The sequence below is a fragment of the Meles meles genome, chromosome 2 (genome assembly GCF_922984935.1).
Source record: "Meles meles chromosome 2, mMelMel3.1 paternal haplotype, whole genome shotgun sequence".
Lineage (NCBI taxonomy): Eukaryota > Metazoa > Chordata > Mammalia > Carnivora > Mustelidae > Meles > Meles meles.
The window spans coordinates 126593252-126619815 of record NC_060067.1 but is presented as its reverse complement, the minus strand read 5'-3'; the positions used below and the strand labels follow the sequence as shown (position 1 = coordinate 126619815).

The 26564-nt window shown below is 41.0% G+C and overlaps 1 long non-coding RNA gene across 3 annotated transcripts; it reads right to left on the bottom strand.

The window, feature by feature from the left end:
• Window positions 1-208: 208 nt before the first annotated feature.
• LOC123936827 lies at window positions 209-26229 on the bottom strand. 3 transcript variants are annotated; one of them, XR_006817391.1, is made up of 6 exons: window positions 26085-26229; window positions 9681-9787; window positions 9562-9601; window positions 8246-8288; window positions 407-450; window positions 209-227 (listed from the first exon to the last, which is right to left on the bottom strand). It is a non-coding gene; the product is annotated as an uncharacterized LOC123936827 (long non-coding RNA). The 3 variants fall into 3 exon arrangements; XR_006817392.1 differs by lacking the exons at window positions 209-227; window positions 407-450; window positions 8246-8288 and adding an exon at window positions 11488-11576 and having other exon boundaries at window positions 8715-9601; XR_006817390.1 differs by lacking the exons at window positions 209-227; window positions 407-450; window positions 8246-8288 and having other exon boundaries at window positions 8715-9601.
• Between the last annotated feature and the right edge of the window lie 335 nt (window positions 26230-26564).

Below are 26564 nucleotides of genomic sequence, written 5' to 3'. Positions count from 1 at the left end.
ATGTCTTGAATCTTTGTATAAGACATATTTCTTTAGCTTTAAAACTCTGCACTATTAAAGAAATGCAATTGGGGTACCTAAGTGGCTCAGTTGGTTAAATGTCTGCCTTCAGCTCAAGTCATGATCCTGGGGTCCTGGGATCAAGCCCCACATCGGGCTCCTTGCTCAGCAGAGAGCCTGCTTCTCCCTCTTCCTGCTGCTTCCTCCTGCTTGTGCTTTTTCTTTCTCTGTGTCAAATAAATAAAATAAAATGTCTAAAAAAAAACAAAAGAATGCAATTATGTTCCACTTGAAATTTAAGACGACCTACCAGACACATATATCTTAATTTCTGAAAAGCTTAAGTAAATTTTACTATCGTGTAGTTAAAGAGTAAAATTATTACTAGTATTATTATTAGACTTACCTTCCAGACACTAATAAATCAAAGCCATTGATTTTCCAACCAAACTATGAGGGGAAAAAACCAACAAAAATTAATTACTTATTTTATAGTACATCCATTTATAGGTAGAATCTTCACATAGTATGTGTTTGAGATAAAGTAATTGATTCCCTACTTAATCTAAAATACAATTCAAGATCACTGCATAGATTCAAATACAAAATTATACAAAGAAAAAAACAATACCCTCTCTTAAAAACTTGGAAGTAGACATTCTGCTTTGGATAAGATGGAATAACCTGGACCCAATTTACACTACAACATGAAACAACCAAAAAAAAAAACAGCAGACGAAAAATATGAAACAATAGTGTTCAAGACACTAGACATCAGGCAATGAAGTGCTCCCTATGAGATGTAAAACAAATGAGATGAGCCTATGACTGAGTTTCCAGGATATACACACTGCCAGGGAAGCCTGGCAGATTCTGAGTTGAAAGGCTAAGAGTCTAGGGAGACCGGGCTTACTAGAGTTCACAGGGCAGGTAAGCACAGAGGGAAAAATCTGTACAGACAGAGAACTCCAGATATCTGCATAGGGTCTCTCTTGAACACTCAGCTGAGAACCAGCCATGCATGAATCTGAAAAGGTTACCTAGTCCAGCAATAGTGATCATTCTCATTAGCAGACTGGAAAAATCTCATTATTCATAGGAAAATGGGTAGAGTATTCAGAAAGACTTGCCTCAATAGTAGGAAATAATTGGGCCTAGACTAGATGTTGCTCTGGTCCTCTTTAACAAATCTTAAAAGCAAGACCAAAAAGGATTACACGATTTCGAAGTAACTTTCCATATTCTAAGATAATAAAATTATTTACAGGAATACAAAAATATCCAGCAACCATCAAGGTAAGTTTATAATGTCTGACATCCAATCCAAAATTACCAGACATACAAAAAATCAGAAGATGATCCACATTGAGAGAAAAATCTGTCCATTAAAATACACCTACATCAGACACAGATGTTAAAATTAGCAAACAAAGACACTGAAACCATTACTATAACTGTATTCCATATGCCAAAAAACACAAAAAACAGATCTCAAGCCCAAACACAAAAATGATCTGAATTTGTACTTCTAAAGAAAACTACAAGCCTGAGATGAATAAAACACAACATAAACAATGCAGAAGAAAAGATTGGTTAACGTTAAGACCTAGCAATAGAAACGATCCAAAAATGTAATAGAAAAAGAATTTTAAAAATGAAGACAGCATCAGTAAGCTTCTGGAAAACTAAGTGACTTAATGTATATGTATAATTGGAGTCCCACTAAAGGGAGAGGGTCATGGAAAGTATCTGAAGAAATAAAGGTTAAAAATATTTTCAAGTGTGACAAGACTATAAATTCACAGCTGCAAGAAGATCACAAACACCAAGCAGAAGAAACATGAAGAAAAGGCACATCGTAATACAATTACTCAAAACCAATGGTAAAGAGAAAATCTTAAAAGCAGACAAAGGAGGTGGGGTGCCTGGGTGGCTTAAGGCAGTTAGGCATCTGCCTTTGGCTTGGGGCATGATCTCAGAGTCTTGGGATTCAGCCCCTCATCGGTCTCCCTGCTCTTTGGGGAGTCTGCTTCCCACTCTCCCTCTGCCCCCACCCCCGCTTGTGCTTGCTCTCTCTCTCAAAATAAATAAAATCTTTAAAAAAAAAAAAAAGGAGCAGATAAGAAAACATGTCATCTGTAAAGATACAAAGATAAGAGGGACGCCTGGGTGGCTCAGTTGGTTAAGCAGCTGCCTTCGGCTCAGGTCATGATCCCAGTGTCCTGGGATCGAGTCCCACATCAGGCTCCGTGCTCCGTGGGGAGCCTGCTTCTCTCTCTGTCTCTGCCTGCCACTCTGTCTGCCTGTGCTCACTCTCACTCTCTCTCTGATAAATAAATAAAAATCTTAAAAAAAAAAAAAAAAGATACAAAGATAAGAGAGAAAGAAAAATAACCTGTTAACCTAGAATTCTACACTCAGGGAAAAATACCTTTCAAAAACACTGGTGAAATAAAGACCTTCCTCAGACATAACAAAAGTGAAAGAATTCACCACCAGCAGACCTGTATTATAACACTCTAAGTGTTAAAGAAGTCCCTTGGGCAAGAAAGAAAATTATACTAGTGGGAACACTAATAAACACAAAAGACTAAAGAGTATCAGAAATGTTAACTGCATGGATAATTATACAAGATTTTTTTCTTAATATTTAAAGTACTTTAAAAAGTAATTTATTATTATAATGTCAATAAAATATAAATAATAAATAATAACAAAACTAAATAAAAATAGTTATGTATTGTTGCATTTATATTATATATATATAAGTAAAATGTAAAAAAAAAGAACAAAAGATAGGAGGGGAGAAATGGAAGCATATGATTGTAAATTTCTTATACTATATGGGAAGTAGTATAGTCTCACTTGAAAGTGGACTGCTAAGTTTTTATTTTTAAGAATTTATTTATTTGACAGAGAGAGAGAGAGAGACAGCACAGCAGGGGGCGCGGCAGAGGGAGAGGGAGAAGCAGGCTCGCCACTGAGCAGGAAGCCCAACATGGGGCCATCCTAGGCCCTGGGATCATGACATGAGCCCAAAACATCAGGCATGCAAAAAATCAGGTTAACCAACTGAGCCACCCGGGCACACCTAGACTGCTAAGTTAAACACATATGAAAGTGCTAAAGCCACCAATAAGATAAAAAATAAAATAAAAAAAGAATTATCTAATAAGCCAACCATTGAGACATAATGGAATCATTAAAAAAAGAAAAACCTTGATTTCATATAAGGCAGAAAAAGAGAAAAAGGGGAGCAAAGATTTAGATGAGACAAATAGGAAACAAATAGCAAGATGATAGGTTTAAAGCTAACTATATCGATAGTCATATTAAAGTAAGTGGTCTAAATACCTTAATTAAAAGGCATAGATTGTCAGATTATATTAAAAAAGGAAGACTCAGGGGCGCCTGAGTGGCTCAGTGGGTTAAAGCCTCTGCCTTCGGCTCAAGTCATGATCCCAGGGTCCTGGGATCGAGCCCCGCATCGGGCTCTCTGCTCCGCGGGGAGCCTGCTTCCTCCTCCCTCTCTGCCTGCCTCTCTGCCTAGTTGTGATTTCTTTCTGTCAAATAAATAAAATATTAAAAAAAAAGGAACACTCAAAAGACAGTTGGCATGGTTACTGTAGCATCAGACAGAAGAATTTACAGCAAAAACTATCACCAGGGATAAAAAAGGTCATTTCATAATGATACAGAAGTCATTTTACCAGAAAGGCATAATAATTAATTACGTAAGTGTAACTGTCATCAATAGAAGTCCACTAGAGGACTAATTATGAAGGAGGGGAGATAACACCCCCTAGGCGCACTCAGAATGTTTGGGATGGCAAGAAGCAGGAGTAAATAGTAGAATATACTTTATAAAAAGTTCCCTGCGCCTAAGATTTTCCTGCATCGGGGAGAGAAGAAATGGACTACTGAGGATGCCTAATTTATTTATTTATGTTTTAAAGATTTTATTTATTTATTTGACAGAGAGAGAGAGCACAGCAGGGAGAGGGAAAAGCAGGCTCCTCCTCCTTGGAGCAGAGTGCTTGATGCAGGGTTTGATCCCAGGACCTTGGGATCATGACCACAGCCGGAGGCAGATGTTTAACCCACTGAGTCACCCAGGTGCCCCGAGGATGCCTAATTTAAAGTATAAAAGCTAAAATTTCTGTTAGACACAATATCAGATAATAAACCCAACTCTGCAAAGTGTATTTCACTTTCTATTTGCACACAAAATAAGACACACACATGTATTAGTTTACATTAAAAACTACAAGACAGGATTTTTAAGAACCTAATATGACATGTTTATAATATTTATAAGAATTTATACATATGTATATGTATATGTGTTTGTGTGTTTTGATTTTTGGTTTTTTAAAAGGAAATCACCTGTGAAGCCCTGCTGTTATGAAAGAATATATAAATCCTGTCTTGTGTTTTTTTAATGTAACCCAATTTTTCAAATGCCAAACTAAACCTAAATATTTTTCCAGTTATAATTCACAAAAAAATAAGTCAACATAGAAGAAACATCTCATTAACATATCTCATTAACGCAACACAATTCAATAGAAATGTATTAGTGCCACCCGGTGGCAAACACACAAAATTTGGTACAAGTGAAGAAGCTGTCTTCAAAAAAATAAGTAAATAAATAATTCAGTTTTTAACTTACAAATATTCTTCCGAATCCCTTATTATAATAGTACTTCTCTGAAAGCAATTTTAGTGTCTTTTGTATTTAGGATTCCCTATAACAACACATGGCAGGTGCTCCATGAATGTTACTCTAATGAGCTGAATGTGCTTATGATTCATTAACACTTAAAGCTAGAAGAATTTATCTTAAAGACATAACCAAAAAAAATGAACTAAGTTTTAGATATAAGGATAGCTACTGCAGCTTATTTAACATAATTTAAAGAAGGGGGCACCTGGGTGGCATAGTCAGGTAAGCAACCAACTCTTGGTTTTTGTTCAGGTCATGATCTTGCGGTTGTGGGATCAAGCCATGTTGGGCTCTGCACTCAGTACGGAGTCTGCTTGGGTCCCTCCCACTCTCTCACCCTCAGCCTCTCCCCCCAGCTCTCTTGCTCTCTCTCTCTCTCTCAAATAAATAAATAAATTTTTAAAAACTGAAATAGCAAAAAATAAATAAATAAAAATAAATAAATAATAAAAACACTGGAACCAACATATATGTTAATTGTAAGTTGGCTTGATCATTTGCACAATATACTGTATAATATGCTGCCATTGAAAATGATATTGTGAGAAACATTTAATGACATCATTGTTCAAAGCACATTATTTCAAAAAACCAGGTATTTGGGTGCCTGGGTGTTCAGTGGATTGAGCTGCTGCCTTCGGCTCGGGTCGTGGTCTCGGAGTCCTGGGATCGAGTCCCGCATCGGACTCTCTGCTGGGCAGGGAGCCTGCCCCCCCTGCCTGCCTCTCTGCCTACTTGTGATCTCTCTCTGTCAAATAAAAAAAAAAAAATCAGGTATTCATAGTATAATCTCATTTTCATTTGTGGTATACATGTTCAGGTTTTTATGTTTATAATCCATATCGTGGTGGTTACCATAGAAAGCATGATGAACAATGCTGACCCCACCGTCTTCATCTGGTTCAGATGTAGACATTGATTTTGATGCCCCCCCATCCCACACACACACCAAGAGCATACAAAAAAGTTTATTGCTCACATAATGAGGTTTTCTGGATGAGCAGGAGGGTTCTCAGTCTGGTCCAAAAAATGACTTGAGAGAGTGGGGAAAGGAGACTGGCTTGGATTTTATTGCAATTAAGGGGCAGGGCTGGGATGAAGGTTTCCACATGTGGACTGGAGTGTGTTACATGCATTTTGAACTTCTTGATGGAGCTAAAGGAGGGAGCAACAGGTCTTTCTTATCAGGGGAGAATGGTCTTTCTTGTTTTTTTAAGACTTAATTATTTGGGGGGGGTGAGGGGTGGGGCAGAAGGAGAGAATTTCCTCAGACTCCCCACTGAACTCAGGGCCTGCGTGAGACTCAACCTCACAACCCATGAGATCATGACCCGAGTGGAAACCAAGAGTCACACACCCAAAGGACTGAGCCACCTGGCTGCCCAGAGATTGATCTTTTTTTTTTTTTTTTAAGATTCTATTTATTTGACACAGAGAGATCACAAGTAGGCAGAGAGAGAGGGGGAAGCAGGCTCCCCACCAAGCAGAGAGCCCGACGCGGGGCTCGATCCCAGGACCCTGAGACCATGACCTGAGCCGAAGGCAGAGGCCCAACCCACTGAGCCACCCAGGCGCCCCCAGAGATTGATCTCTTTAGAACTTACATTGATCATGTCATTTCCTTTCTTTTACATTTCTTTAGCATTTTTTAAAAAATATGTGGTCAGGTAAAGTATAAAGTCCTAACCATGATCTTCTGAGTCCTCTGCCCTCTGTCCCGTCTACCTCTCCAAGGCTCACTTTTCATCATCCTCCAGCCCTTTCTCTCCATCCCACCATTTGGGACTTCTTGGTTCCTGCATTCCTTCAGGAATATGCCTTCAGGCCCTGGAATACGTGCTTTAGTTTCTTCTACTTACCTTTGCTTTTTTCCAGAACACAAATTATATTCCCACTGAATATCTCAACTTTAAATGTCACTTCCTCTGGAGGACTGTTATCGTCCCCTTCAGCACAGGTGAGGGCCCCCAGCTATAAATCTCGGAGGCTCCCTGAACATTCCCTCTCCTAATATTCATCGTATCTCAAGTAACATATTTGCCGGGGCCTCCCAGACACTGTACCAAGTATTTCCCCTGCATTCTCTTATTTAACCCTCATAATAACCTATATGGATACAAAGAAAAGAAAAGCAGATGCTCAGATCATGTAACATCCTGAAGTCACAAAAGTAGTAAGAGATAACGATAAATACTGCAATTTCTTGAGCACCCATAGGATACAATTTGCTCAAAATACTAGCAAAACCAAGATTACAAAGGACACCACTTCATGTTTGGGAGGAGGCAAAGAGGAAAAATATAGGTCAATTTCAGTAAGAGCTAGGCAATAGGAGAGAAACTGATTTGAAAAGGGAGGGAAGGCAGAGTTTGCTGGGGGGCGGGAAGAGCTCAGCCCCAAAGGGGACATGGATTTGAGGATCAGTATGAAGGGTTCTGGCTTTAGAAGCAGCCTCATGGCAGAGTGTGGACCTGATACAGAACACAACTTCATTAAGGCAAAGTTGTGCACTAGGTTCATTCTGAACAGGTGAATGGGGGATCTAAGAAGCATTAAATGTGGACCTTCCTTTTGTCTATATAACACAATTATCATCATTGCCTCTCCATATGCAGGGAGAGGCTCCACGTCACTTGAGAAGCCTGATGGGACTTGAGACTATGTTACAACAAAGAACCTCAACTTCCTAAGACATTAAATAGAGTTACCCAAAGAGTTGGGAATCTGACCAGGAAAAGGTTAATCCATCCAATGTTAGGGGAAAAAAATGACTATATAGAAAAATTAACATAGGTGAAATAGTCCCCAATCATGCAGAAGGGTCCTCAAGCTATAAAGACTTTTCTGATTACCCTGATTTTGAAGGATTCCCAAGTATTGAGTATAAACCCTGGAGGTTTTAACATAAAGGTGCAGAAGTTATTACACCAACCATTGCCAGTTTAATCCATCAACTTCATATTGCATTTCTACATCATTCAGGTAACAACTACAACAAAGTATTCCACCCTTTTTTTAAAATGAGATATCACAGTTCTATGAAATGGAATTTAAAATTCACTGTGTGCCTTTTGGTATACTAGATCTTATTAAGCCTCAAACAGGAAAACTATTTATTTATTTCAACTTGCTTCTAATATTTTATTTATTTAAATAAGTATTAGCATCAAATATTATTTATTAAATATTAATATTTGAGTTATTAATATAAATATAAATTTATAAATATAAACCATATATAATTATATATCATATATAAACATATAAATAGAATAAATAAAATATTAATGAATTAACATTTAATATTTGATAATTATAAATATGGTAAATATTAAATATTATCATAAGTATTAAATAAGTATTAATAAATGTTATTTAAACAAATTATTTTAAATTAATTTAAATTAAATTAAATATTAAATATTTTAAAGTTAACAAATTAGCACCTGAAAATACATTCTGTAATGGCCAAAGAAAATAACCATGTGTTAGCAGGTAAAACAAAGGTGATAAACATACACCCCATCGGAACGATGTCAGCACCAAGGTCCAGGGTCTTGTCCTTTGGGAAACAGGAAGTGATTGTTACTGTGTTTAAACCAGATCAGATCAAAGCTTTTGATTAAAACAAACAAACAAAAAATGCCAATGTATCATTTTGTTCAATGATCCAAATATGTCTCAGGTAATGCCAGGCATAAAATAATGTGGATAAGGAACACCTGGGTAGCTCAGTCAGTTAAGCATCTGCCTTGGGCTCAGGTCAGATCTCCTGGTCCAGGGATGGAGCCCTGTGTCTGGCTCCTTGTTCAGTGGGAGACTGCTTCTGCTTCTCCCTCTCCCTCCGCTCTTCCTCCCTCTCTTCTCGTGCTCTCTCTTTCTCTCTCAAGGAAAATAAATAAGTAAATAAATAAATAATATTAAAAAAATAATGGGGGTAAAAACACACTTTTCTTTCCTTCTTTAAAATTTTATTTTATTATGTTAGTCACCTTTTCCTATAGGTCTGTTCAATCAAGTATTTGGTCACCATTACCCTCATTCTATAATGCTGGTTTATCTGGGCACCCAATTCTAGAATGACAATCATTTACCTCATGGATGCTATCTCACAATCTTCTGGAGTCCAATTTTACTACTGAGAGGTTTTCTATCAGTCTAATTACTGAGCTCAGTGTGTTGCCTTTTCCCTTACATGCTCTTACGATCTTAGTTTTGGGTTTTTAGACAGTTGCACTGTGATATAGCTGGCATGGATTTCCTTTTGCTTAATCTCTTTGGAAGTGATTGACTCTCCTTGATTCTGTGAATATATATGCTTCATCAACCTTGAAAATTGCCCTTTGGACATTACTTCTCCCCCATTCTTTATCTCCCCTTCTTCTAGAGCTCTTAACTGGATAGAATGTTAGACCTTATAATTCTATCTACATATTTCCAACTTCTGACTTTCCATCTTTTTTCCCTGAGTTGCATTCTAGATAATTTTCTCAGATTCATTTCCTAGTTCTTTAATCTTCCATTAATTGTATCTAACCTGCGATTTAATTGATCCGCTGTGTTTTTACTTCAATAATTATATGCTTAATTAATGGAAGTTCATTCAGTTTTTATTCAAGTCCATCTAGACCTCTGAATGTTTCTCGTTCTTGACTCAGGTTTTTATCCCATCTTTATTCCTTTAAACATCTTTAACATGTTTATTTCCTTCTATGTCAAATCACTCCGATTTATGATTTCCATAGACATTTACATATGTTTTGAATTTCTGGACTCCTTTTAGGTTTGATGAGGCTTTATCTGTTTCCAAGGAAGCATCCTGGATTTGCATTTACCTCTGCCAGAGGTTCTGGTAATATTAGCAACCATGAACTCCTGTAAGTAAATTAACAAATAAATTACTCGGACAGTAGTTTTTCCAAACCGTAGAAGTAGTATACATTGGAACACCAACCTGGGTGAAGGCAGATCCATGATCACAGATTCTTAGGGGAGATGTTGTTTCCCCACAATGAACCCCAGCTGAGACAGATAGGTTTCCTTGAGATTCTTCTTTCCTTCCTTAAAAAACAAACAAACAAACAAACAAATAAAGTCTCTGTTTTTGAGAACCAACATGTCCACTTCCTTCAGGTACCATTTTATTTATCAGCACACCATAGTCCTTTTGAAGGAGCTGCTATGTGTACAATGAAGTTAAATGTTGCTCTCAAAAACACCTGTTAGTCAGCTCTCGGTTTAGTCCTAATCCTGACTGCATTTCCACAGCCACTCTTTATTTTAATTATATATTTTTTTGTGTTCCAAAATTCACTGTTTATGCACCACACCCAGTGCTCCATGTAATACGTGCCCTCCACAATAGCCACCACCAGGCTCACCCACCCCCCTACCTTCCTCCCCTCCAAAACCCTCAGTTTGTTTCTCAGAGTCCACAGTCTCTCATGGTTTGTCTCCCCCTCTGATTTCCCCCAACTCACTTCTCCTCTCCTTCTCCCAATGTCCTACGTGTTATTCCTTATGGTCCACAAGTATGTGAATCCACAGCCGCTCTTGATGTCCCATCTTCATGACCCACCCACCATCTTTCATTAGACTCAGGATGTATTGTGCACGATGAGGTACAAGGACACTATGACCAGGGACGTGGGTAGAGGGAGTGTGTCTCGTTATGTCACCTAGCAGGGGACCAAGTGTCCCAGGAATGAACGGAGTGCTACATGAATTCAGGAGGTGCAAGAGGAAGAATTTCCACTACACGTTGTACCATCTGTGGTTAAGCAGAGAGAGAAACAGGTAGGGCATGTGTGTTAGGTTAAAATGAACGGCACTGGGGGCGCCTGGGTGGCTCAGTGGGTTAAAGCCTCTGCCTTCGGCTCAGGTCATGATCCCAGGGTTCTGGGATCGAGCCCCACATCGGGCTCTCTGCTCTGCGGACAGCCTGCTTCCTCCTCTCTCTCTCTGCCTGCCTCTCTGCCTACTCGTGCTCTCTGTCTGTCAAATAAATAAATAAAAAAATCTTTAAAAAAAAAAAAAATAAAATAAAATGAACGGCACTGAAAAACAGCCTCAGGCTTTCTACAAAACAAGTGTTTTTCACTCCAAAATCGACTCTCAGCTTCTCTGCCTAACTCACTACAGTTAGCTGTTTTGATCAGGATCCGTTTACTGCAAGCCTTCTGCGGACAGGCCCCACAAGAGACAGACATGAGGCATTCACAGGAAAAAGGTGGAATCCCCAGCTGACAAGGGGACCACGGTGCGGGCGGAAGCAGACAGAGGATCACAGCACGTCTCCCTTCTAGCTATATTATCAGTTCCCCAGGGTCCACCCAGATGTTTACTCCCCTGTGTATCCCCAGCCCACAGCACACACAGCTACCTTGTAGTGCTCAGTAAAGCAATGGAAGTATGAAGTGGAACCTGCAAACCTCTTACAACCCACAATCTTTAACCCCCAAGGGTTAAAGCTGAATTCCTTTCTGTCCTGCTATTGGCTTAGATATACCAAGGGGATACCACTGTAGCAGCTAATGGCTGTCAGAGAATTTCTGCTTCCTCTACTCCAGGTCCCGGAGATTAAAAACTATGTGGGTTCTTCAGAAAGTCCTTTTGATACTCCTAAGAATTTCTGCTGTTACTGGGCACTTGGAAGAAAGGCTTTTAAAATGATTGACACTTTGAACCCACATGTGTTCAACTACGAGCCAGAGGAAGAAAGGATGGAAGGCCGGAGGAAGAGAGGGAAGAAAAGACCTTACCAAAGATACACATTCATGCTTTTAATGGTGTCTGGACATTTCTTCCCACTCTTCGTATCTGTGATAGCAGATCCTTGCAGAGTTTCCTTCTATAAATATTTTGCAAAACAGATTTTAAACTTTTATTCATGAAGAGTTTACTTTTGATTATACATGCTAAAACAAGAAACACATGTGATATATGAGTAGAATCCTATATATTTCCCTGTTGGAATAAAGAAATTAATATGCACTGAAAAAGGTGTTCTGTTTCTGGCACTTTTCACACAATCTTTCATTTAGTTTTCCAAAGAACCCTGTAAAGCAGGTATTAAAACCCTCATTGTATAATCAAGGAACCTGAACCAAGGAAAGGCTGAGTGAAGCTTAGTAGTGAAACGTGTGCAAGGCAAGACACTTGGCTTCTCTGAGTTTCTTCATCTTTGAGACAGGACACTGACAGGATCTGTTTCATAGTGTTGTTGTAAATACATAATCTCTTCTTATTCTTGCAAAGTGATTTACCAAATTTGAAAGGTCCTTGAGCAATTTATTTCCAGTAAAGAGTCATGCTTCCCATAAAGTCAAAGTTAAGAATATGGGCGCCTGGGTGGCTCAGTCTGTTAAGCATCTTCCCTCAGCTTGGGTCATAGTCCTGGAGCCCCAGGATCAAGTCCTGCATCGGGCTCCCTGCTCCATAGGGAGTCTGCTTCTCCCTCTGCCCTTAACCCCACTTGTGCTCTGTCTCTCTAATAAGTGAAATCTTAAAAAAGAAAAAAAAGAATAAATTTACTAATGGGGCGCCTGGGTGGCTCAGCCGGTTAAGCATTAAGCATCTGCCTTCAGCTCTGGTCATGATCCCAGGGTCCTGAGATTGAGCTCTGCATTGGGCTCCCTGCTCAGTGGGGAGTCTGCTTGTCCCTCTCCCTCTGCCTCTCCACCTACTTGTGTTCGCATTCTCTCTCTAATAAATAAGTAAAATCTTTTAAAAAATTACAGCACGTTTGTCACCACATGGGGACCATTAAGGCTGAAGTCTGCCTCATGCTAATGTTACATCATATTTAAAATCCATCAACAGGGGCATCTGGGTGGCTCAGTGGGTTAAAGCCTCTGCCTTCGGCTCAGGTCATGATCCCAGATCCTGGGATCCAGTCCCACATCGGGCTCTCTGCTCAGCAGGGAGCCTGCTTCCCCCACCCCCTCTCTGCCTGCCTCTCTGCCTGCTTGTGATCTCTCTGTGTGTCTAATAAATACATAAAATCTTAAAAAAAAACCCTTTAAAAAAAATAAAAAATAAAATCCATCAACAGTTATGATGCAAATTCACTCACAGAAGTTACTTTTTTGGTAGTATAAAAAGTAAGAAACTCTTCTTTAGAATAAAGAAACAGATGAATAAAAATACATTGTCTACACAGAAATGAGCCACCTCTGAAAGGTCATCTGCACAGTAGTCATCACCAGTCATAACTCTGAGCCTGGGCAGACAGCGCATTTAGTAAGACCACATGAGGGGGGCCAATGGCTCAAGGAAGATAAAGCTAATGAGCAGATATCTCTGTTCTGTTTACACTTAAACAGTCGATTGATTTTTTTTGTGTTCCAGACAGCCAGTGTCGATATGACAAATATCCAGGGACCTGCAAAAGTGTTTGTATTTCAAAAGCAGGATCATATGTCTTTCACATTTCACAGGGAGCCGAACCCAGATGGTACCAAGGAAACAGTGCCAATGAAAAGCATGAAGTTTGCCTGAAACATGCAGCTTTTCAAACTGAAGGGCTTGTGAAAGAATTTACTCATGTCACTTCCCTTCCTGTTGTGACACAGTCTGTATGGCCTGCAGCAAATTCTACCAGCTGGAACCAAAACAAGGGTAAGAGTAGAAAGGTACGCAATGACGTACTAAAGAAACTTATTCAATTTTAATGTGAACTTCCATGTCCAAAGCAAGGTCCAGAGCCATTTGAAACGCTGCCTTGATTCATTAGTCAATACATCTTTAACACCACATGCATAAAGTAGTTTATAAACACAAACAGATAATCAATCAAGGCAGCTGACAGAGCAGATTTATACCGTAACACAGATCAGAAAGGGATTTCTAGTGCTCAGTCCTAAGAGTTACACCAAAATCTAATGAGACCACATTAAGCTGTCATAACTGTTCATCACATGATACAAGGGCTTCTCACTTCGGGACGTATCGCATAAATGTCAAGAACCTTCCTTTATGTCTTCTCCAGGGACAACTGCTATTTTCAAATCAACGCCAGTCTCCCTGGCTATCTTGTCAAGGGCAGCAGCACACTCCAGAGGACAGCGTCCCCAGCAGAAGACACGCCCCGTGGCCATCACTCCCTTGTGAGACTACCCACCAGCCTACACCCAATGATCGATATTTTTTTTTTTTCTTTTAGAGTCAAGTACACAAAAGGCGATGGTATCGCTGTACAGTAGCTAAGTGGTGCAGCCACTACCGGCGTTCACGCCCTTGGATGCATGGCTAATAGTCAATGTCGACAGAGATTTAAGAGTTGGGTCCTAATAAAAATATCTGTGGGCTGTTAAAGGAAAGTTTAGTTTTAATCTTCAAAATTCTCTGGATTTTCTAGATAATCCTCCAGAGAGGATTGATCTAATCGACTAACTTTCAGACTCTGATTAATTTCATCTCCGATGGTGTCTGGTTGTGACAGTCCACGTGGAACCCTACTAAGAGGTTAAAACTAGAGATTTCAGATTCTAGAATTCTAGAGTAGATGGGACTCTAGTGAGCACCTAATCCAGTAAGTCTTACCTTTTTTTTTTTTTAAATACTTTATTTATTTGACAGAGAGAGAGTTAACAAGTAGGCAGAGAGGCAGGCAGAGAGAGGGGGAAGCAGGCTCCCCACTGAGCAGAGAGCCGATGTGGGGCTCAATCCCAGGATCCTGAGATATTGACCTGAGCCGAAGGCAGAGGCTTAACCCACTGAGCCACTCAGGTGCCCCGAGTCTTACCTTTTTAAGATAGTCTTTGGGGAATCTTAAAAAAAATTATGGATCCTCCCTTTAGGGAGAAAACCAGTTTTTGCTTCTAATTTTAGGGGCATCTCAGATTCCCTAAAATCCATCCTTGGTCACCAGATTGGGAAATCTTGACCTAATCCAATCACCTCATTTACAGAATAAGAAATTAGGGTACAGAGAGGCTCAGTGACTTGTCCAGGGTCATGCAGCTTATTAATGGCAGAGGCAGGATGAAGACCTGCTCTTCGCCCTCCTTGTCGGCCATCATCTATGGTGTCACACTCTACATGGATTTGTGTGTGTGGTTAATGGCATGGGTCATTAGACAGTACCTGCAAAGCTTTGAATGCTCTGCTCAGCCACTTCTATTAACTGGCCAAAGAATAATGATCGGGCGCCTGGGTGGCTCAGTGGGTTAAGCCACTGCCTTCGGCTCAGGTCATGATCTCAGGGTCCTGGGATCGAGTCCCGCATCGGGCTCTCTGCTCGGCAGGGAGCCTGCTTCCCTCTCTCTCTCTCTGCCTGCCTTTCTATCTACTTGTGATCTCTCTCTGTCAAATAAATAAATAAAATCTTTAAAAAAAAAAGAATAATGATCAACTGTACATTAGAATATATAACCACTAGTCCTTTTTCTAACCAAGCACATTTTTTTTCTGTTTTCACTTTCCTCTACCTACTCAGGTACATCTGAACTCAGTCCCTTTCGCCTCCCCAACTCCACCAACACTCTCTTAAAAGTCCTTCCTCCCTGGGCTCTGGTGACACTGTACTAACCAGGTTCTTCCCCTTCCTCCCTTCCCTTCACCCCTCCTCCTTTGTCTCCACAACGTCTCCTCTTTCCTTATTCCTAGCTTAACCCTATTCTCCCTCATATCCATTCCCTTGACTTCTACAGAAATCCCCATTCTGCCTCATAACCATTCCCATCCCTTCTACGAAATCCTTCTCGGTCATAGCTTCAACTGTTACTTTTTTTTCTTCTTGTTTTAGGATCTTATTTATTTATTTGAGAGAGAGCAGGAGGGAGGGACAGAGAGAGAGGCGGGGAGAAGAAGACCACCCCCTGAGCAGGGAGACTGATTCAATGTGGGGGCTTGATCCTAGGACCCTGAGATCATGACCTGAGCCAAAGGCAGAGGTTTAGCTGGCTGAGCCACCCAGGCACCCTGAGCTGTTATTTCTATTGAAGGAAACTCCCTCCCCCAAATCTTTCTCTTTCCACCCTCTCATCTAAGATGCATTAGTGTCACTGACTTTGTTTGTCCGGGGTATCTGGCTCTATGTCTGCCACACAGCAAGGGCAGTACAAACTTCTGTGGAGTAATTGACACTTCATGATTCCAGAGTAAAAGATAATACACAAATATTTATATTTACCACCAGTACCTGGGGTTTATAAGTTTTGGCAAGTCTGACACCTTGCTTTTTGCTTTACTTTCTCTGGGTAACTAAATTTTCAAAAGGGGATACAGCTCCTCCTGGTGGATAATAATCATATTTTAAAATGCAGACCTCCGGGGCGCCTGGGTAGCTCAGTGGGTTAAGCCGCTGCCTTCGGCTCAGGTCATGATCTCGGGGTCCTGGGATCGAGTCCCGCATCGGGCTCTCTGCTCAGCAGGGAGCCTGCTTCCCTCTCTCTCTCTCTCTCTCTCTCTGCCTGCCTCTCTGCCTACTTGTGATCTCTCTCTGTCAAATAAATAAATAAAATCTTTTAAAAAAATAAATAAATAAATAAATAAATAAAATGCAGACCTCCGGGGGTACCTGGGCGGTTCAGTGGGTTAAGGATCCAGCACTTGCTCTCAGCTCCGGTCTTGATCTCAGGGTCATGAGTTCAAGCCCACGCTGGGCTCCACACTGGCATGGAGTCCACTTAAAAAATAAATAAATACATTGAGACCTCCTAACTCTTAATGTATTCTGAAATGCATCAACAATAAAACTGAAGTGTACATAGTAACTACATGCAGACTATTAATCATTTAAAGCTCTTCAGCTTAAAGATCTTAAACAACAATAAGGGACTTATCTTTTTAAATCAGAGATCCATTTTTAACAACTAAAAGAGAGATACTCAGTAATGTTTCCAGTTACCTCGGTATCCAACTGCAAAAGGCTTTCTTGGTTAGCGCAGTAAATCACAGCACTCTGAACATGAGACCAGAGTCTCGGGTTTGGTTCCAGTATGGTCAGCAGTTTTTACGGTGCCATGGCTATAAATCTCACCCTGACTCGAGGAAGATGCTCTAATAAAATTTGCCCTGTGCCACTGAAGACGCAAGGTGAGGAGAGCAAACAACCAGTACAGTCTTGATTCTGACTGGAAATCAATCCAAACATGCTTGTGGGTTAACAGTGGCTATATTTTAAAATATTCTTTCATCTAATGACTACTGCCTTCTCTCCTCAGAACTGCATCAACGTGACTAATAAAGCCTCTCAAATGTTAGTTATTTATGTTTAGTGACTATATCAAACAGTTATACATAGTTATAGCTGTAGATAGAAATATACAGGAACTTTTCTATATGTCCTCTCATTCTTAAAATCTGACACACGGCTGAATATAGGAAATTAAGATGATTTAATATTTTTCAAATTACCTTTTTAGTTAGAAAATACCTTTTTAGTGAATATCCTTTATATATGGAGCCATGGCATCTGCATAAAATCAGGAACATAGCCCAGGTCCTAAAAATATAACAATAAGGGGCACCTGGGTGGCTCAGAGGGTTGAGCCTCTGCCTTCGGCTCGGGTCATGATCTCCCGGTGTCCTGGGATCGAGCCCCACATCGGGCTCTCTATTCAGCAGGGAACCTGCTTCCCTCCCCCCCCCACCTGCTTGTGATCTCTCTCTCTCTCTCTCTCTCTCAAATAAATAAATAAATAAATAAATAAATAAAGTAAAAAAATATAACAATAAATGTGTTATCCACTCTAAAGTGTATTTATTTGGGTGCCTGGGTGGCTCAGTCAGTTAAGTGTCTGCCTTTGGCTCAGGTCATGATCCTGAGATCCTGGGATCAGGTCCAGAATTGGGCTCCCCATACTCAGTGAGGAGCCTGCTTTTCCCTCTCCCTCTGCCTGCCACTCCCCCTGTCTGTGCTCTGGCTCGCTCTCTCTCTCTGTCAAATAAATAAATAAAAATCTTAAAGAAAAATAAAATGTATTTAGTTAACTCAAAGGTTAACAGTGCAGACTAATCAATCTTTTAGTTACTTGCAAGGTTTCATTAAACATTAATAGCAATATTTATGTTATCTGGAAAGAACCAATGCCACGTGATTTTTAAAATATAACCAATCCATGGAAAGGTCTAACATTATGTTCCATAGAAACTGAACTTTCATTATCCCCAAAGTGGTAAAATAAGGATCAAACAAAACAAGTCACTTCTCTTTGTGATCTCTTAGCAGTTTTAAATCCTAAGTTTTATTAAAACGTAAAGTTCTCAACACTATCCATGCCCCGAGCATTCATCACTAAAATGCTACACTAATTCTCAGGGGAAGTCAATGGTGTCTCCTTTGCTTGAGCGAGTATAGAAACAGAGGCAGGAAACCAAAAGGGTAGATTGGAGTAAGAGTTATCATAGGTGATGAAGTTATTCCAAAGTACTCATTTGCAGTCAAATTATACTTTAAAGCACAAATTAGGTAATTAGTTGTGTTCCTATGGGTTTATTTTTAAAATTAATTCTACCAAGCAGAAGCAGCTATTTACATAAGCTAAATATCACAAAGTTGATGACAGAGCTCTATTAAGACTTCTGCATATTCTCTAACAAGCTAAATTTGAATGGTTTTCTTGTCTAAATGGAAATTCTGTTGGGACACAGTCCATGCTTCAGGCCAATTTCTAGGCCTTAAATATTAAAATAAAAAATCGAATCCACTAGAATTAACAAATAATTCAAAGTTAGGACGAAGATATTTCTCATGTACTATCTGTGACAGCATAATGTTAATAAAGCCTTTTACAAATATGATTTTGGTGCTACCTAAGATTTTGTCGCTTGGATATCTCATCACTTATGTAACCATTTCATTTTTGTTGGGCATTTAGGTTTTTAGATTTTTGTGTATATTGTAAATGAGGCCACATTATCCATCTGTGTGAACAAAGCTCTTGCAGAGTTAGCTGTATTTCCTTAAGATAGTTCTGCCTTAAGTGATAGTAACTAACCAAGTTACTATTTTTCTCATAATGAGAAGGCCTAACACTGTAAAGCTTTATAATAAGTCACTTATATAAACATTGTCTTGTGTAATCATCCTTTAAATTATGGTTACATGGTTATTAAAATGACCATAGATGGTTTTACTTTTGCAGCAGTTAGCAGGCACATAGTTATCTCTGAGAGATAACCAAAAATCAAACAACCCAGCTTCTCTCCATATAGTAGGTGAGGAACTAGAAGTAAAGCGCAAAGTATGTATAATTTACTTTTCAAAAAAAATTAATAATAATTTAATCAAAATTGAAAAATGCATGAGTATAGTCTTATTTCCTTCACATTACCCAAATACCAAATCTGTAGATACGCACTCACGCATTTTGGGGATATTACCCCAGAAACCCCTTCTACCTTACTGAGCTTTTCTTGCCATTGTACTTTATATTCAAGCATTGCCATATTGGGGTGATAATCCACACACAGTCTTACTAACTGAAGGAAAAGTAAATTATCATACAGCAAAAGAAAAGACAAGTAAATCGAAAAATATCTACGCAAAGATTTTCCCATGTCCCAGTGCTCTCCAGACAGTATTTCTTTCAAATGGCAAGGATTCTTTCTTAAAGAAATTATGTATTACCAATTCATCAGGTGTAAAATCCTATTTGCTATTCTAAGCTCATAATCAATTTAGGCAAAAACCAACTCTGCCCCTCACAGCTTTTAGTGTGATGTAAAGAGAAGACAAAGAGAAAGTCTGCTCTTACCAAGCCTCTAGGTTTCCTCCTTCTTCCATTCTGAAATAATTTATTGTCTTCAAGTTACTCCCTTATTAAAAACCTCATTCAAAGGCAATACAAATACAAAGTACAAAACAAGAGACATAAAAGTCTAAAGAAAAATACTACCCTAAAATGTTTTGTCCTCCTAAGCATTGTTATGTTTAAAGGTATGGGCTTTGTCTTAATGTGGCGTCCCTAGTCTCCAGCACTGTACCTAACGGGCACTTAGCAAAATTTGATTGAATTAATGTTTCTTCACATCACATCCTTCATTTTTCATACCCACGGGTTATGTAAGCTTCTAATTTCTTATTAACTGCCATCGAATCCTTTATTCTGTCATGTTGAAATTCCTACAACCTACTTTAAAGATTCCATGTAAAGGCTTTTCACAGGTGGGGACTTTTTCCACTAGTCAGAGACCTTGGCCCAGCAAAGCCTTATGTCAATACATAAAATAAGCAGAGTTAATTAAGAATTATTTATTAATTACTGAGATACTCACTTATACTTTTTTCCCCTACACTCCAAGAAAGATGGATGGATTTTATAACCCTAAAAGAGTAAACTCAGACATGATGTAATATATGTACGGAAAACCCATTAAATAAAGAAATTGATGAAAGATAAATGGTTCTATAATTAATTCTGTGTGATTTCTCCAGGACCCGTGAGCTCAGAAAAGGCACCAGCAACTGCTTTGAGATGAGGAGCAGTACCATCTGTTGAAACATTGGGTGTCAGTCTCCAATTGAGCCATTCTATAGACCACACACAGAACAGAATCTTTTCATCAGTGATTTCAGAGAAGGAAAAAAATCTCACTTTGTGATTTCTTGTCAAGATGCTTAGTAGAAGTGTGAAATTCAAACAGGGCACCAGTGGTTGTATTTGTGATTGTGGGAATATTGTGGTAACGGAGAAAAGGAAGACAAGAACAAATGGATGCCACAAAAATCAGACAAAGCCGGCATTGTGGCTGATGGATAATTCAAATGACCACTGTAGGCTTCACGAAAAACGTAAAATTCAAGACAGAGATGTAAAGTACATTGTAAATTAGCCATGTATTTTTAAATGTTTCCTTGTTCAGATTCTTCAATCATATCTGCCTGTGTTTCAGTAGCCCCAGAGCAGACAGAGAGGCTCATGAAATCTGCTTTCTTGAGAAAAGTCATCTGAACAAGTGTAAGACACAGTAGAAAATTTCCAGAAGGAGCAGAACTGCCTGTCAGTCTGCCTTCCCTTCAGTGATGGGAACTGCAAGGATCCCAAAGTCCAAAGAGCTGGTGCAAGGATGACCTTCTCCCAAAGGCTGTGAGGTGTCCTCACTCAGGTCACCTTCTGTGGAATCAGAATTTGAACCAACTTTGCCCCCTTAAACTGTGAGCCTGAGGGCTACTGAGGAATTAAATGAATGAATGTAATTGTACACTGTGTTAATCGGAACTTTTTTTTTAAAAAGTAGATAGAGATGAGAAAATAGAAATAATCATCTTACTTTTCTAATGTTTATATTTACCAAAAAAAAGTTCTCATTCCTTGCTGAGAGTCTCAGGTTTCAAACAAAGGTAAACTACATGTTGAATTTGGTATAAGTCTGGAAATAAAGATCAGTAAAAATTATTCTGGATCCAGGAAATAGGTAGTATTCTGTTTTGTATTCCCAAAGCCCAGCACTACGTTCAAGAAATATTTCCTGATGAGTAAATGTTTAACTAAAATAGTGCAAATTATGTTGATATTACAGAATTCCTGATGAATATATGAGACTAAGAGATATTCCCAAAGAGTAAACCTACATGCAATTGATAAATAACTGATACACTGTGTGTGAGAGGCACTGTGCCCTGCAAAGATGAACAAAACCTGGTCCTGTGGGTACTTAAAATGCATTTAGGCTTAATGGGAAAACTATGGCCAACTTCAGTGAAGAAGCCCTTTCCTCAAATGTAACGTTCCATGGTCAAGCACATTGTTGTCTTCCTCGGTTTAGGGCAACTTTAACCTTGTTGAGGCCTCATACGTTGGGATCGTCTTCTCACTCCACGTGGTGCTCTGAGCTCAATCACTCAGGAACCCAACCATGGAGGGGCGGGGCTTCTGGGGCGGGGCTTCCCTTCTGGTTGGGGTTTGCACTTAGGAAAAGCTCAAAAGATTACCTGGGTTCCTCAAGTCCTTCTGAGCCTGCATGATTATTGAGGAGGGGGTAGCAAGCCAGGGAAAGGGTACATCACAACCAAAGCAAGACTGCTTAGGAACTCCCAGAGAGGTTCGGAAGCCGCCTCATTTTACCTAGCAGTCCCCCCTAGTCCATAACTTCTAAATCTGAACAACAAGAATCCAGAAGTGTGCCTGGGATGCAGGGTCCCCTCACCTCACAACCTTCTGTGTCCTAGAGGCCTCAAAGCTAACTCAGTCTCAAGAATACGGCCTACACCTTTGGAGTTGCAAGGAAAACTAACTCAAGATGCAAAAATAATCAGTATTCTATCTGACTTCCTAGTGTCTTCTAACTGCATTAGGGGCAGACTTCTTGTCCTCAAACAGTTTGCATTGTATACACCTCCTAAAACTGGCCTACCTACACTATAACTCAGGAGACTGAGTTTCCTGAGGATAAGGGCATGTCATATTTCCTTCTGAATCTCTATGTTCTGTCAATGTGTGCTGAACTAGAATAGATAGTACTCACAGGGCGGGACCAGATAACTTCACCCACATCATTACTTGGATTACCAGTATGTGGTTAAGCAGTTGAATCTGTGCACAACGTTTTGCCAAAGACTGAGGTAATAAGAATATATATTGCCTTCTTAGACATAGCAGGGCCAAAGGACATGCAAAAATTATGCAGGAACAATAGGATGTCAGACAATCACTTTCATTATCAATGCCACCAATTACTAATTTTATGAGTGCATTATGTTATGAACACTGAAATCATTGACTGAAAAGTTTGTTATAGTAGATTATATGCAGTATCTTCAGTAATATTAGTGCCTTATGTAAATGTGTGGTTTTATAGCTTACAAAACACATTCAGGGGCGCCTGGGTGGCTCAGCGGGTTAAAGCCTCTGCCTTCAGCTCGGGTCATGATCCCAGGGTCCTGGGATCGAGCCCCGCATCGGGCTCTCTGCTTGGCTGGGAGCCTGCTTCCTCCTCTCTCTCTCTCTGCCTGCCTTTCTGCCTACTTGCCTACTCGTAATCTCTATCTGTCAAATAAATAAATCTTAAAAAAAAAAAAAAAAAGAAAAACACATTCACACACAGAAGTTATCCAAACTGTTTTCTAGCTTCCTCATAGCCAAATGCTTTATGTACCCTTATATTTTGCCTTATACTCACAACAAACCTTCAATCTATTATATTTTTGTCCATCCCACAAATGTGGAAAATGGACGTTCTGAGACGTCCACACTATTTGTGAGTATGTAACCAGGATTTGCTCCCAAGTCTCTCTAACTACAAAGCCCAAGTTCTTTCCAGCATACAAAATGGCCTTACAATATGATCTTCACGTTAGCCCTGTGATCCAAATATTATAAATATTACCCTTCAGACTCATTCATTCAATAAACATTTATCAATAACCTTCCATGTGATGTTTGTGCCTCCAACAAAATTCCTATGTTGAATCTTAATGCCCAGTGTGATGGTATTAAGTGGGGCCCCTGGGAGTGTTTAGGACGTGAATGGGATTAGTACCCTTATAAAAGAGACCCCGCAGAGTTCCCTAGCCCCCTCCATAAGGTGAGGACACAACAAGAAGTCTACGACCCGGAAGATGGCCTTCACTCAACTGTAACAGCCCTTTGGTCTCAGACTATCAAAATCTCTGCCCTCTCTGGAGTTTCTATTCTGGGAAGGGGATGGAAGGAGGGGGAAAAAAGAAAAAAAGCCCCACAAATATCTGTCAGCTGGCAAGAGCTGTAGAGAAAGATAATGCAAGGTAAGGGGTTAGGAAGTACCAGGAAGAATAGGGTCGAATGTGACTATTGGATGTCAAGTGGTCAAGGGTAGGGGTCTTTGATAAGATGATATTTGAGTGAGCAGAGGCCTAAAGGAAGTGAAGGAACCAGCTGGTGGGTTGTCTGGGAAAAGGAATGTTTCCAGTGGAGAGACTAGTAAGTGCAAAGTCCCCCAGACAGGGATGTGCTTGGTATATTGGACTAACAGCTGGAAGATCAGTGTGCCAGCAGGGCCAGTGGGCAAGTGGTGGGGGGCAAGGAAGAGATGAAGCCAGAAAAGAATCTGAGACTAAGTCACACGTTTAGGTCACTGTAAGGACTTCAGATTTTACTCCAAATTCGATAAGCCATTGGACAGTTTTCTTCCAACATAGGACGTGACTGACCTGCAGGATTACTCTGAGGAGAATACACTGCAGAAGGGCAAGGGAAAAACCAGGGAGATGAGGTAGGAGGTCATTACTACAGTCCAATTAAAGGGACGGTAGTTTAGAGGAGAGTGAAGGTGGAAGACAGGTTTGACGGCAAAGGTGTTGGCCTGAGGGTAGAAAGACAGGGTTGTCGTTGGCTAAGATGGACGAGACTGGGGGAGCAGCACAATTGGGGATGAAGATCAAGAGTTCAGCTTTAAACATGTTATCTCTGAGATGTTTCTTACAGAAGATGACAGAGAAAACAAGTGGATATGGGAAAATGGATTTCAGAAGAGGACAACCATGTTGGAGGCAGAAGTGTGGAGTCTATATCAAAGTATTGATGTTAAATATCATAGAGGAGAGTGTCTAAAGAGTGAGTCCAGGGCACCTGGGTGGCTCAGTGCTTGGGCGTCTGCCTTCAGCTCGGGGTTCTGGGATCAAGCCCAGCATCAGGCTTCCTGCTCAGTGGGAAGCCTGCTTCTCCCTCTCGCATTCCCCCTCTGTGTTCCTGATCTCACTCTCTCTCTCTCTGTCAAATAAATAAATGAAATCTTTTTTAAAATTTAAAAAAAAAAAAAAGAATGAGTCCAAGAGGAGGCCTGCAGCACTGTAAACCTTAGCTTTTAGAGATGAAGAGGGACAGTCAAGGAGACTGAGGAGTGGGCAGGGAGGAAGAAGGAAACCTTCAAGAGACTTCAAGAAAAAAGTATTTAAGGAGAGAGTGATCAATTTGCTCCAATACTGCTGATAGGTCCAGGAAGATGAGGGCCGACTGACCACTGATTTTTTAGCACTCACTGGCTAGTGGATGGAGGTTATTAGTTCCAGCTCTCCTGAAGTGAGATAAACAAGGTTCCAAGAGATTACATAAATTGAACAATCAAGGTCACATAGCCAATTAGCTGCTGAACCGGGCCCAGAACCCACTGAACCCAGCCCTTCAGAAGTTGGCCCTGTTTCTTTCTTTTTTTTTTTTTTTAAGATTTTATTTATTTATTTGACAGACAGAGATCACAAGTAAGCAGTGAGGCAGGCAGAGAGAGAGAGAAAGAGAAGCAGGCTCCCCGCTGAGCAGAGAGCCCGATGTGGGGCTCGATCCCAGGACCCCAGGATCATGACCTGAGCCAAAGGCAGAGGCTTTAACCCACTGAGCCACCCCGGTGCCCCCAGAAGTTGGCCCTGTTTCTTGAATAGGAGAGCAGGCTCTTCTTCAATAACATATTATGATCTCATGCTTCTCTTGGTAACTGTGATTCAGGCGGGGGGGGGGGGGGACTCTTAAAGAACATTAAGATTGTAAACAAAAGGAAATAAACATCAATAGAATTTGGGGGCATAATGACAAACAATGGTTTGGTATTTCATGCCAGAGACAATGGCCCTCAAATTAAATGGTACAGACTCTACAACTAGGGCATGCCCAACTCTCAAAACACATTTCGATGCAAAAAAAATTTGCACACACCCCCCAATGACTTCTCTGTTCATCGTATTTCACTAGGTGATTCCATGTAAATAAATAGATAAATAACCCCAGGCCTGATTACCCTACGTTAATATGTATGGATAGTCCAAGTTTGAATAATGAGGATCTGATTCCCCATCCTTTTCCTTGATTTCCTCCTTATAAAGTAGTCCAAAAAGGGAGAGAGGGAGAACATAGTTTTACTTTGAATAAATCAAACAAATCTTTGGGCAGGGTCGGGGGAGACAAAGGCACAAGAAAGCCCTAAACCATGGAGGTAACAAAAGCCACGGTTTTAACAGTCCCCATTCCTAACCTCAAATCCATAGTCACCAAAACCCGAGCGCACTGCGTTGCCCACGTCGGCCGAAAGATTTTGATTTCCAACCGGAGGAAGAACAGGGAATGGACGGACGTAAAGGAGACACAAGGCTCCGGACATTAAAGCTACTCGGGGTGGGGGGGGGAGGGAGGGACCCACTAGCAAGGGCAGGCAGGGAAAGGGAGGCGGGCAGGCACTTTTCCAGGGAGGGGTTGAGCAAAGGCGGGCGCCCTGCTCACTCTCTGGAGAGGGGAAACGTCCGTCCGACCCTCGGACGTGTGGTGGAGCAAAGCGCCAAGAGTCAGCGCTCGCCCTACACCTGGGGCCTCCCTGCAGGGTTGCGGCCAACGCCTCGCGCCTCCCTTCCAGCCTTTTCTTCCGAGAACGGAGGGCAGAAAGCGCGAGGTGGACAGGGTACCCGGGATCAGTGGGAGTGAGCGCGGGGCGCAGCCTGCGGCTCTGTTACCTGATGCCCTGGAGTCTCCCGGGAATGTAGAGGCCCCCGGATCCCGCCCGTCACCGCGCGGGCTTCGGCCTGGGTGCCCAGTGGCGAGGCCCCGCACCCCAGCGGGAGAACCGCCCGCTGCAGGTGGCTCGCCGGGGACCGCAGCAAGCTGCTGCAGGAAACCAGGAGTCCGGAACCCGCTCGCGCTCGCCCGGCGGCTCCGCTGGGTGACCGCGCCGCGCGCGCCCCCTGCTGGCCAGGCGGCACCCGCGCGCCGAGCCCCGGGGCTGAGGCCCCCACCGCCTGCCACCCCGGGTTCGGGCGATTTCAACAAGCCTGACCACAAAACACGGTTTAGGGTTGCTGGCCAGGCTCCTCTCCTGTTTTTGGAGTTTGTGGCAATGATGTAAAGATCCTTCCCGCACTCCCCGCCCCCTTCCAAATTCTGAGTTTGAGAAGGAAAAATCCAACAAGACAAAGATATGGCAGCCCCCAACGTCC